A 14507-nucleotide genomic window follows, 5' to 3' on the forward strand; every position below is an offset into this window, starting at 1 on the left:
GAGCTGTATTCAGTTCGTTGCAGCTTCTGAATGTCAGTGATAACAAGTGTTGATCGTACTGAATCGATTACATCCAACTTAGGTACAAACGAAAATCACTCGTTGCCACTAATATATTATTGACGCATAATAACATCAACTATAACATAACAGAACACAGCCAACATAAGCAGAGCGGATAGCATTGATCCCGTCGAGGTCGTCCTGAACAATCACCGCCTGATTATCAAATCGAGGGGTGCCGAATGTGCTTATACTAAAATCAGATATCGTGAACGGTAAAGCATTGCTGTCACCAGTGTAGGCAACTCCATTGACACTTAGTGTCGTGGATCTGTATACAAATGTAACTTTGCAGGCATTGTGACCTCGAGACGAGATGCGAAGACCTTAGCGTGAGAGAAAGTTATGCCTGCTGGACTGCTAATGCTGTATCAAACGGCAAATCGCGCTGTTGATGCATGTGTTACATGCAAAAGAGCAAGATAGTGTCGTATTTTGTGCTTGGTTGTCATATGTTATATCCAGCTATATAATCAGACTTAAAGTTGTTGTCGAATTATAACCTTTAATTATGTTCTAAACTGACATTGTTATGCTTATTATTTCTAAATTAAGACCGCTTGCAGGACAATTATTGGTTAATATTAGTATGATAATATTGTCTGATAATTATAGATCTCATGCATTTAAAGGTAGAACGTACGAAAACATGCTCTGCTTTTAAGGTACACAATTCCATTTAAATTCAAATCGAAAATGCAATTAGACGGTCAATATTTCATGGTTCAACATTAATATGTTTTGCATTCCAGAAACAAATATCTGCATATTACATCCACAAGAAACAATTATCACAAGATGATAACAGCATTATATCATAGCTAGTCTCCACGTAATATATATATATATATATATATATATATATATATATATATATATATATATATATATATATATATATATATATATATATATATATATATATATATATATATATATATATGCTCTAAAGGTTATACGTGAAAAGTTCTAAATTAAATTACTATCTATACAACGCATATACAAGGTCCCTTTGTAAAGTTTCTTGCATGTGGTACAGCTGTTGTTGGGCAATATTAATTTTCCGATTTCTTTTTGAGTTTCTTCTCTTCACGGATACACGTACACTGAATCAAAAGCAGTACTAGAGCAATCATAAAGTCATTGCACGAAAATTATCACAATCAATTTAGACATTCAAATTTGTTAAAAAGACATTCATAAACAGTTTTAGATAATCATAAACATTTGAAACATGTTCAAATATTTTATATAGATATTTACTCCATTTAATGTCACAATAATTTTCATACGAACTTTGCCAATAATCGAGCTAAACGATTGAAATAAATACAGACCAGGCCTTACACCTGTATACATTGTCATTGTGGCATTTGAAATGGGTTATTGAGAGACATGTATAGCTTTTGTTCATCAACTATTGCAAACACAAAAGTCTAAATCAACAGACTGTTTTGCTTAGTCGCTTAGTGTGGGAATTCATTCCTTTCAAATATATTGCGTTTGTTCGACAGGCCTCACTACATGTCTGAATTATTATTAAAACTTCATTGCTTATATTCTAAGGTAACTTTCTGTAAGGACTCTTTTACTGATACAGTATATTTAAATTACTTTCAAATGCAAGGTTAAATACGTCCATGAATATACCATGGCCTCATCGAAGTTCGGATAAATCTATTGATTAACATCTGAGAAGGAATATATGCCTAATACGCGATTACTACTAAACATGTATCGTTTATTATATTACTACTACTACTACTAGTATTACTACTAATATTACTACTACTACTGCAGCCAATACTATTACTACCACTACTAGTACTACTACTACTACTGCCACTACTACTACTAATGATAATAATAATCATAATATTATAAAAACTACTACTACTACTACTACTACTACTAATAATAATAATACAAATAATAATAATAATAATAATAATAATAATGATAATAATAATAATAATTAACAAGGACAAATCATCTGGTGACCAGTCTGCCATGTGTCCCTCAATCACTTGCATACATTCATGTATCATGGTACACGTACTAACACAATATTAACACCATAAGATGTGCTGTAAATCGTGGTTGGGGAGCGGTCGAAGCTCTATCAAGGAGCAAAAGTGACAAGTCCATTGACCAAGTAAAATTTGAAGCATATTGACATTATCCTACTGATAATAGCTTCGTAATTAGAAACAAACATGAAAACTGTAAACTGATCGGACACTTTTTTTATCTCTTTTCTTTGGTAAATATCAACGAAATTCTCGCAAAAAGATGTAACCTTTAACGTGCATTCGAAATAATCATGCCATAATTGAGAAAGATAATCTAGTTATTATCAGCAAGTCAACAGGACGGACGTCTAAAACATATATTATATTCAGGCAAAATACTATAAATTGATCTGGAAAAAGTGTGATCCCCTTTGAAAAAATGCTCCTCTATTTAACTGACCACATCAAACACGGTATGTCTTCACTATTCCGATGCATTATTTACAAAAAAATGTGATATCAGGTCACTACTTATTTCCGAATTATCACCATTTAAAGTAATTTGTGAATTGGTATACGTTCTGAAAAAAAGCGTAATAATACATAAATACATACATACATAAATACATACATACATACATACGTACGTACGTACCTACCTACATACATACATACAATGGGCTCCTAGAGACCGAGTGGTCTAAAACTCTCACCGTTACGAATTATTGCCATCTCATCTCTGTCTGCGTGGGTTCGAGTTTCTGGCTAGACCAAGGTGGGTACGTGAGAAAAATTGCCAGTTGTTTCTCGCGGATCGCTGGTTCTTTTCGGGGTTTTCCCATGTCCTTATTCCACCACTTATACTGACCGCAATATAAATTCAATCCTGTGCTGAAAAGCGGCGTTAAAACCATACAACAAATGCATGCATACATACATACATACATACATACATACATGCATACATACATACATACATACATACATACATACATACATACATACATACATACATGCATACATACATACATACATTCATGCATACAGACACACATACATACATTCCTCCATCATTTATACTTACCGACATGTTGATCCAATCCTGTGCTGAAAAATGGCGTCAAAACCCAACAACAACTAAATACATACATATATACATACATGCATCACACACATACATACATGCATCCATCCATCCATCCACAAATCCATCCATTTTAAATTTTTACATCATATACATACCTTTACTTCTATCGAAATATACGTCATGAATCAGAGGTTAAACATGTTCCATCCATCTTTATAACCGTTCTAATGAGAGCCTTGAATCGGGTGCCAAAAGTACGAGCAGATAAGGGTATGAGTGTTCGTTCAAAGACATAGACGGGCAGTCTGCCAAATCAAACTTCATATTTATGTCACAAAAGGCGAACTCGACATATTAAAGCAAATATAACATTGGACAACTTAATCTTCGTATAGGTAATATTGCAGATTTTATTCATGAACACTAGCATAAATAATGTTACTAGAATGTATGATTCATACAATTGCACAGACGAAACAAAGTCTAATTTAAAAGTGCCAAAAAGTAGCATTTTTTCCCAAAAACATTTATTTTGGAAATAAAAAATTTCTTGCTTTAAATAAAACACGTGCAATTCAGAATTAAAATGTATCTAACAGAAATTGCCAATAAAGTACAAATAGTTGTAACAGACTAACATTAAATATTGTTCCATATTAATGATGACTGTGTTTCATAGCAAACTTAAATACAAGGGAATGTTTAGTTACTAAAAATGAACGTACCTTCATTTATTCAGCGACATCAAATATGTAAGAAAGCAAAGGTACCAGGCGTTGCAGATATTGTTCTTTTTATGTTACTTTCCTTTGTTTTTTGGAGCTCGAATATATAACAAAATATTAATATAATTAACTGTCTTTTATTTAACTCTTTAATTAAATAGAGAAGGAAATAGAAAGAGAAGAAAGTTAACGTTGTTTAGTGAATTCATTGTTTTCTCCAGCAAATATTAAGCAAATATTTGGCAATTCCAAATATATATAAAGAATACAAGTCATATGTCAAATAACAGTTCTTTCAAGTGCACTGGATACAGCAAGGAATCACATTGGTAAGGGATTGATTAAGATAGATGTAATAAACTGACTACTAACAGTGCAAAACAAGGAACTAACTAGCCTATGCGCTTTCGACTCTTAATGAGCCTTTGTAAAAGGCAAATACAAAACATACAAGACAAACACAGAAAACAGAAAAACCGTTGTCTTTGCAAAACTTTACATGAATATTACTTGTTGAGGATTCTGGAAGATATGCTAGTAGTTAAGTGGGATACTATAGCGACAATGGGAATTAGCATTACAGACCCCCTTTGGGAACATATAGCGACAATGGAAAATTAACATGGAGAAAAATCGTGGGACTGTTGAGCGACAAGGGAAATTGAACATGGGATTTTTTTTTTTTAATTTTTTTTTTTAAAAGAGGGGTAGGCAATCGAAAGTCATTCTCTTTTTGAGAAATGTGGGTGGCCCTGAAAAGGGCCTTTGGGTTTATGTTAATATGCCCTTAACATAAACGGCATCTGCGGCATCTTCTTTTCCTCAAGCTGCGTCTTACTCGAGGGCCATAAATCAGTGTCCTCTTGAGGCAACCTTGTCTTTCTACGTACACTCTTCGTATCCACAGACTGGTGTCTGACTTGTCGACAACGGTCCACTTGGACCGGACATACATGAGCATGTCCGTCCTAAACATCATTGAAGACACAAGGGTGGATGACTCGACTGTGGTCCACATCTTGAAGCGACGAGAACAGGTGAATCAATGCAGTGAACTGCGCTTATTTATAGGTAGAGGAAGGATTGAAACGGATTGAGTTCATTCACCAATCCGAACACGCGTTACAAAATTCAGTCAGCCCGCATCCAATCCGAAGAGAGCAGTTTGTGACGTCACGTGGTCTCTATAGATTCGCTAGCGCCTGTGTGCAGTCAATCTATGCGAGAGTGATTCAACATGACGGAGACTCAGAAAACGATTCATTGGGGTGCACCAGCAGTGGAGACCACCCAAGGGAACCAGGACTTACTTTCAGAAGAGGTACATTGGGATTTTGTGGATTTTCTTACCTCGCAAGAATTTGTTCCGGAACCTTCGTTACCTTCTTCATTACCGCAAGTGGAGAATTTTAGACAGAGACAGAAAGAAGAATTGGAGAAATTTATACAACGACAAAAGGAAGCGGAACAAGCTTTTTTCCTACAGCAACAGCAGCAAGAAGAAGAAGAGGTAAGAAAAAAATAACAACAAGAAGAAGTAGCGGCAAAGAAACAAGAGGGTGAAAATCAAACGGTCACGGTACTATTGGACATTTTAGCGGAGTTAAGAAGTCTGAAACAAATGTATCAGACTTCTTTACTACGACCGAAGAGAATACGACCTTCCCGAGCTAAACACGATAACCCTGTGACTAAGCCTACCGTACCACCCTTAGTGATTTCAACCAAATCATCATCATCATCAACATTACGTAGTCCAGAAGTAGGCCTCGGCCGTGGCAAAGGCTTAAGGCAGTTAAAGTTGATTGCTTAAACTCACCCCTACACCAAAAAAGGCCCTTTTCACGGCCACCCACGACTCTCGAAAAGAAATACAATTTCAATTGCCAATAACTAAAAAAAACACATTTTACCCCTATAGTACGTGTATATGAGTGCGTGAGTGTACGTTCTTATATTAAAATCAAAACTCAAAGACACTTACCTTATATAATTAATTTATTCTTTTATCCATTGTTACAGTCCAATTCACAATTCACAACAGAACACTTTAAAAAGTTCATTAACTTCTTCTGTCTCTTTGTTTACCCTCTCTGTTTTTTAAATTTCTTCACCGTCTTTTCCTCTTCTTCCTCCTCACTTTCTTCCCTTCTTCTTTTCTTCTCCTGTTTCTTTTTCTTTGCCTCTTGTAAATATAATTGTCTTCTTTCTTCCTCTTCTTCCTCTGAAGAATCCCTCTCTTCCTGTGAAGAATCCCTCTCTTCGTCTGAAGAATCCCTCTTTTCTTCTGACTCCTCTTGTTTCTTTTTTGGGCAATCTGGAGACCAATGTCCTTTTTCTTGACAATAATAACAGGAATCTTGACTTTTGTCTTTTTTAGCCCCTGTTTTTTTTTTTTTTGACGGTCTGGACACTCTGAAGACCAATGCCCTTTCTTCTGACAGATATAGCAAGTATCTTGACTTTTATCTCGAAAGGAAGGAGAGTAGTCCGTGGGGTGGTCTGAAGAGAATTTTCTAATGATCCCTCGCAAAGCTCTGATGAAACGTTCGATTTGGCTAGTCTCTTCCATCGTTGTGCTCGGTTAGAGAGTGAAATGAATAGTGAAAGGACAAAGACACACACCCTTTTATATACGCTGGTCTGCCATGACTATAAATTAGTCCATGGTGTTTAAACTTGAGTCATTTGACGTTTTTCACTCAAGATGAAACGATCCTATTCATTCGAGAAGAAAAAAGAAGAAGAAAGTAAGAGGCAGAAACGTGATCTATCGCCTCGTACCAGAGCTAAGTCTTGGCACAAATTCATGCCAGTGATTTTGAAGAGGACATGAGTGAACCAGAATCCGAACCCTCTAAACCAAGTTCGCCACCCTTAGTCAACCCTAAAAAATACTATTCCATTCGAGAGACGGAAAAGCGCTCCTCTAGAAAATTTAGAACCACGGCTTACAAATACACGGTGAAGTTTAAAGATTTCAAGGCTGAAGTACCGTTAGAGAAAGCAGAAGTGTTCATCACTGGGGTGTGGGATTCTTTGCTCACCTCACTCAAGCGACAATGTCAACCCAAAGAAGACGATCGCTTGAGACTTTCCATACAACACGACGGTTTGAAATCCCCTGTTTGGATCTGGTTTAGCACCCCGGCAGAATTGACCGCTTCCAAAGTCATGGACAAGATTCAACACGTGCAACAATATAATGACCAGTTTGACATCACGGATAGAAAAGCCACACTGGACATGACCCACGTCTCTCCTCCTCAAGGGACTGGACGCAAAAAGATGTTATTGGTGAACGAGCTTCGCAGCATTAAGCGTAGCCTCGTCCAAATTTACAACCCTCAAAACCAGATGTGTTTAGCCCGAGCCATCGTGGTGGGACGAACCTATGCCAACAAGAACGACACGGCAGAATGGAAAAGAGCCTGGAAAACTATTCAACGATCGGACCGAGCCAAACAACGAAACGAAGCAGAACTCCTGATGCAACAAGCTGACCTATCCAAAGACACACCCTGTGGCATTCTAGAGATGCAAAAATTGCAAGATGCCCTAGCTCCACGATACACCTTGAAAGTGCACCATCAAGAAGTGCGCGGACCTCTGTTGTTTCGAGGCCAAGACTTTAATGACGGAAAATACATTCACGTCTATTATCATGATGACCATTTTGATACCATTACCAGTATCACCGGATTCCTGGGATACGATTATTGCTGTGAGAAATGTGACCATGGTTTTAATAATCGAGAGCAACACAAGCATTGTGGATTGAAATGCTCAGGATGTTTGGCCTCTCCACCCTGTCTGAGCGAAGGACCAGTGCATTGTTCAACTTGTCTGCGCACGTTTGTCAGCCCTACATGTTACCAACAACATTTGAAGACGCAAGGTTCACAGCAGAAATGTGCTTGTCAACTGTTGAGATTGTGCCCTACCTGTGGACAAGGCATACTTACCAATAATGCCAAGGCACACGTATGTCGAGGAAAGAAAAAATGTCACATTTGTCACCACATCGTGGACTTGGAACACCAATGTTACGTGCAAAAATACTAACCCTCAGCAGAGAAAGAGGACGGTCACAAGAAGAAAGGTAATTTCATCTTTTTCGATTTCGAATGCATGCAAGAGACCGGCATTCACATTCCTAATTTCTGCGTGGCTCATCGAGCGTGCGAGAAGTGCATTCAGGAACCTATTTTCAGTCATTGCCCTCACTGCAGCAAAATTCCTGGAGGGCGTGAAAAAATCTTTCGAGGACCAAAGACGCTAGACGATTTTGCCAAATGGGTTTTAGACCCCATCGACAAGACATGGAGCCAAGAGGACATCGAACGTTACCGAGATTGTCATCGCCATGCCACAGTGATGGCTCACAATTTCTCCGGATACGATGGACAGTTTCTTTTGAGATACTATACGGAACATGGCACCGAACGTCCTAAAGTCATTTTGAATGGAGCCAAAATCATTTTCATGCAAGTGGGACAAGTGCAGTTTAAAGATTCGATTAGTTACTTGGCCCTGCCTTTGAGTCGAATGCCTAAAACGTTTGGAATGACAGAAATGACTAAAAGTTATTTTCCTCACTTTTTCAGTATGAAAGCCAATCAACATGCCGTTCTACCCCATTTGCCTGAGGCTCACTATTACGACCCCGACAACATGCGTACCGAACAACGAGAAGATTTATACGCTTGGTACCAGGCTCATGCCTCTGACCCCTTCGACTTTCAGGAAGAAATGTTAAAGTATTGTCGTTCCGACGTGGACATTTTACGACGTTGCTGTGGAAAATTTCGAGAACTGTTCATGGAACACGGAGGGGTCGATCCTTTGAAATAAGCTTGCACCATTACCAAAGCGTGTTCCTTAGTGTATCGACAACGATTCATGCCTGAAAACACCGTGGCTGTCATCAGTCCTCAAACGACCCACTTTGTCTAACGTCAATACTCGGTCAAAGCCCTACGTTGGTTACATTACTTGTGCGACAAGGAAGACAAGTGGATTCAGCATGCCCGCAACGGAGGGGGTGAAAAGACCATCGGAATGCATTCGGTCGATGGCTGGGACTTAGAAAATCCCAAGATCGTGTACGAGTTTAACGGTTGCTTATTTCACGGATGTCCCGTCTGTTGCCCTGATCGTAGCACTAAAAATCAGTTTTTACAACGAACCATGGAAGACTTGTACCAGGATACTTGTCAGCGACGCCTAAAGTTGGAACAGGAAGGATACCAAGTGGTGGAAATGTGGGAACACGAGTACGATCACCGTATGAAAATCGATCCCGAGTTTAAACGCCTCGTGGAAAGTTACCAGTTCATGGATCCACTGAACCCGAGGGATAGTTTGTACGGAGGAAGGACCAATGCCACCGGTTTGCTGTACCAAGCCGACGAAGAGAAAGGGGAAGAAATCAAATACTTGGACGTGTGTTCGCTGTATCCCTACGTGTGCAAATATTGTCGCTTTCCTACAGGACACCAACAATTGTTCACGGAACAAATCGACCTGAAAAACATTCGACAATACGAAGGTTTGATCAAGTGTAAAGTTTTGCCTCCCACGAACCTCTACCATCCCGTCTTACCTCACCATTGTCAAGGCAAACTGATGTTTCTCTTGTGCCGTACTTGTGCCGAAACGTGCAACCAAGACCAACCTTGTCAGCACAGCCAGGAAGAACGGGCCTTGACGGGAACCTGGGTCAGCGTGGAATTGTTCAAAGCTCTGGACATGGGATACCAACTGTTAGAAATGTACGAAATTTGTCACTTTCCCAAGACACAACAATACTACAAGGGTGACCCCAGTCAGAAAGGCATTTTCGCCGACTACGTGGATGCCTTTTTGAAACTGAAGCAAGAAGCCAGCGGCTATCCGTCCTGGTGTCACACTCCTGAAGACCAAATACAATTCAAAGAGAAATACTATGAACAAGAAGGCATCTCTTTAGACCACATCGAGAAAAACGAAGGCAGGCGATCGTTTGCCAAAGTGATGTTAAATTGCTCGTGGGGTAAAATGGCACAATGACTGTGTTTACCCAAGACGGAATAGTTGACAGAACCTTCCCGCTACTTCCAGATGATTCACGACAAAACTAAATACATGAAACACGTGGACGTCGTTCGCGAGGATTTGATCTTGGTCAATTACGAAGAAGATCTGGACTTTGTACAAGACGACCCTTTTGGAAATGTCATCATTGCGGCTTACGTGACCGCTCATGCTCGCTTAAAATTGTACGAAGCTTTAGAACTGTTAGGGGAACGCATCCTGTACTTTGACACGGACAGTTGCATTTACATCCATCACCCGAGTCAACAGCACCCTGACATCGAATGAGACCGTTTAGGAGCCTGGACAGACGAGCATCCCGTCGACAAGATTCTAAGTTTCGTCAGTGGCGGTCCCAAAAATTACGGCTACGAATACCGGGACCCACAAGGAGAAGTGCACACGACGTGCAAAGTGAAAGGACTGACTCTGAATTATCGTACCAGTCGTGTGGTGAACTTTGGGGTATTAAAAGAAGCCTTGCAATCGGGAGAGGATGAACACTTTAAAGTGACCACCTATCAACCGAGCAAGATTGTACGTTTACCCACTCACCACATCGTCAGTCGACCCTTGGAACAAGTCTATCAAATCGTGTACCAGAAGCGAGTTCGACTTCCCAATCATTTCACCTTACCGTATGGACACGTTGGTATAAAACATTGGTTGTAAGATGATAGTCACCCGCTAGAAGGATGACTTTGCCACAGCAAGAATCGAGTGAGAAACCCAATGAGAACTCCAAGTTCAAACCCTACCATTTCCAGTCTTCTTACCTGACTATTGTGATTGTGCCCGTCGATTGGACACGTTTCAGAAATGGCCTACGGATAGGGAAGGATTACCTTCTTCGCATGTTTTAGCTAGAACAGGATTTGTCTACTTGGGACCTGAGTCAGGATTGGGATACGAGATACAGTGTTTCGCTTGCGAACTGAAGTTACGAATGGATCTATGTATCTATAAAGATTCAGCTATTCTGGAACATACTCGATGGTGTCCGCACTGCCCTTACCTTTCTATGGCCTTTCCACCCATCACACTACGGTACAATTATGACGGTACCTTAGAGACGGTACCTTCCAGAACAAGACATAAAAAAACATAAAAAAGGAAAGATGTACAAGCTGGAGACTGCATTGCGACTAGTATAAAAAGGGGCTATGGTCAGGATCGATAGTTCATTGTGACTACCAAGACCGAGCGAACAAGATGAAAACTTTCAGAGAAACACAAAACAAGTTATTTAGAAAGGCACAATTCAAGTGTGAGGCTTCGGAAGTGGAATGCGATTGTGAGCCTTGCGATGGGTACGATGCTGTACGTTGTGACCTTAGCGATGCCGTAAAGCATCATGGCAACTTTGTTCTCACTACCCCTATCATGGAAAGTGATGCTGTGCGTGTCAAACCTGAGGGATGCGAAAGCGATGCCGCTCGTCCTCTTGGACATTTTACTGGGTTTCGTTTTCAAGGGGAATGTTCACCTTCACGTCTACCCCCCTACGGATGCAATCCAGCCCTGAGCAAACTCTTGCCCATGTCACGCAACCCTCATCGAAACGAACCTGTGAAAGACGAATATTCGTTTCCTGTGCGTTTGTCGGAATACTGCGACTTTGAAAATCGTCTTCAATCGTTCAAAGGAAAATGGGAGGACCGACCCCCGAAGAATTAGCCAGAGCCAGATTTTTCTACTTGGGCGAAGGAGATAAAGTCAAGTGCTTCAGTTGCGGTGTGTCACTTCATTACTGGGAACCGCAAGATTCGGTCTACGTAGAACATGCTCGATGGTCACCGAATTGTCATTACTTACCCTTAGTGGGACCGAGACATTGAAGTAACTTACCATAATAATCTGTTCATGAATACTTTACACGAGAACATTCGTGCTTTGCCTGTGGAGTTGAGAGAACGCATTTACCGAGATCTGGTCAAAATACAAGTGAAATGTAAACAACAATTGCATCCGTTACATCACCAGTGTTTGAACCACTGGTACCTGAAGGCTATACAAGGATTGATTCAATTGAAAGTGATCCATTGGACAGACATTGATCAACGACCCCCTGGTTTTAAAAAAGGATTGGTTTGCTCTGGATGATTCTATCTACTACATTGTAAACGTACTGCATCGAATTCCAGAGGAAGAGTTAACGAATTACAGACATCTTGTTCACAATGTCAACTTAGTGAAAGAGGAAACTTCTGAACGAATTGTAATGTGTAAATTAGAAACTAAACGATTTAAATTCGACACTGAAGTAAAACCATGTCTGTGCAAGCGGTACATTTCTTGTGTCAGACAAAAGAGGATTTAGTATGACCTATTTATGGATACTTTGCTAGAGAACATTCGTGCCTTGCCTGTGGAGTTGAGAGAACGCATTTACCGAGAACTGATCAAAATACAAGTGAAACGCAAACACAAAGTTATTGAACCGTTTTTAAATTATGCTCTGTTCCAAAGTGTAAGAAGACTGATTATGAGTGGATATTACATCAGGCACAAAGGTAAACGCGGCTATTGGCCACCACCCAAGGATTCCAAAAACAGTGTATATACTTATGGATACTTTACAAGAGAACATTTTGGACTTGCCTGAGAAGTTGAGAGAAAGGATTTACCGAGAGCTGGTGAAAATACAAGTCAAACGTAAAGAACAATTGCATCCGTTACGTCACCAGATCTTTAACCACTGGTACCTGAATGGTATAAGAGAACTGATTCGTCAGAAATTGTTTCAATGGTCAGACATTGTTGAAAACGTTGAGGTCGCTAATGATCGACATGTTCATAATTATGGTTACTTCGAGATTCACCTAGTGCAACGCATTGAGGAAGACAAGTTAAAGGATTACCAACATTTGTTACGTGGAATCTACTTAGCGGAAGAGGAAACTTCTAAACGAACTCTGACGTTTCGGTTACAGTATGCAAGATTTAGATTCCCTACTGGAGAACGAAGATCTCTGGCTAGAAAATATGTGTATTGCATCCGAAAAAAAGAGAATATAAAAACAGGCTGCCATGCCACGGCTTATGTCACATGTCATTGAACAGATTCCGTGGAAGGAACTCAATGACCATATTCAAACCGTGGATCATTACCATCGATTATTACAAGAACTGTATCCATTCAATTTGGGTCGACAAGTGGTGTGTGTCTTAGTGACTGGTTTTCTGGGATTTCGTTTACCAGCCGATTCTTTGTGGACTCTTTACGATCAGTACTTACCACCTCAATGGCCTTAAATGGTCACGAAAAACTCCTTTTGCTCAAAGCCTTGCGTTTTCATCTGGATACTTCTCGACCTCAACAGGAAAAAAAGATTCGTCAACTTTTAGCTACCCAAGACGTGTATGACGATGTGTGTGTAGCTTGTGACTTACATCCCCATTGGACAGATGTCCGTGCCTGGAAAGAATGGGGTTTTAAGACTTGGACCCAAGAAGTGGCCCAGTATGCACGAGAGTTGTTCAAGGAAAAAAGTTACTTTTCAACCCGTGTTAGTGACGGTGCCAGAAGAACCCGTCACCCTGGACGGGACTGTCGTGGACAGGCCTGAAAGACCCTTTCGGGGTGACACTTGTGTGACCTTACCCCCTACTATAGAACTGGTTAGAACATTACCCAACACATGTTGTACAGACACTTGTTTTTATTCCACGTTAATGGTTATCATGTGCCTTTTATCCTTGTACTTAAGCCTTTGGCTTTTATGTATTTTTGTCTTTCGTATTCATGTTAGAAACATTCAATAAACGTGTTCTGAAAAAAGTATATAAACTCTTGTCTTGTTTGTTTTCGTGTCACAAGTGACATTTCTGACACTATGGCTACCTCTGCTGTCTCTGCTCCCTCTTCCTCTACTGTCAAAGTCATCGACGAACACTTAGATCGTGCCAGTTGGGAGGCTTTGTATCTTCGCCATCCCTTTAACATGCTGATTGCTGGACCTAGCGGTTCAGGCAAAACCGAATTCGTCGAACGTTTGATCGAACATAAACATCATTTGATCGATCGGCCACCTCAACGAATCGTGTGGTGTTACAAAGAGTGGCAATCGGCGTACAGCCTCTTGCGAGAAAGTCAAGGCGATTCCATCGTGTTTGTGGAAGGCATTCCTAAAGAAGACGACGGCATCGTCTTTGACTCCCGTCAAACCCATTTGGTCATTTTGGACGACATGTTAGGAGAAGACGAAGAAAAATTAAACTGTGGTTTACGCGCAAAGGGCATCATCGTAATGCCAGTGTCGTTTACATTACCCAAAATTTGTTTCAACAAAGTAAAGCCCATCGCACCATCAGTCTCAAAGCGCATTACGTGGTCTTGTTTAAAAGCCCTCGAGATAAATCGCAAGTGCATGTCTTAGCCAAACAGTTAGGAACGCCTTGGCTGACTCAGGCGTACGACGATGCCACTCAAACTCCACACGCTTATTTACTCGTCGATTTGAAACCTACGACCCCCGAGGATTTGCGATTTCGTACCCACTTGTTTCACCACTGGTGCCAAGACGGAGGGCCTGTCCTGTACAA

Source organism: Sinohyriopsis cumingii, chromosome 2 (genome assembly GCF_028554795.1).
Source record: "Sinohyriopsis cumingii isolate HCF-2022 chromosome 2, ASM2855479v2, whole genome shotgun sequence".
Taxonomy (NCBI): Eukaryota; Metazoa; Mollusca; class Bivalvia; order Unionida; family Unionidae; genus Sinohyriopsis; species Sinohyriopsis cumingii.